Here is a 223-nt window from a genome sequence, read left to right as displayed (position 1 = left end):
CAGCACTTTGGGAGGCTGAGGTGGGTGGATCGCTTGAGGTCAGGAGCTCCAGACCAGCCTGGCCAACATGGTGAAACGCCGTCTCTACTAAAAATACAAAAAGTAGCCGGGCACGGTGGTGGATGCCTGTAGTCCCAGCTACTTGGGAGGCTGAGGCAGGAGAATCGCTTGAACCCCGGAGGGGGAGGCTGCAATGAACTGAGATCTTGCCACTGCACTCCAG

Source organism: Cebus imitator, unplaced genomic scaffold, assembly GCF_001604975.1.
Source record: "Cebus imitator isolate Cc_AM_T3 unplaced genomic scaffold, Cebus_imitator-1.0 Scaffold266, whole genome shotgun sequence".
Taxonomy (NCBI): Eukaryota; Metazoa; Chordata; class Mammalia; order Primates; family Cebidae; genus Cebus; species Cebus imitator.
This window is presented reverse-complemented; position numbering follows the sequence as displayed.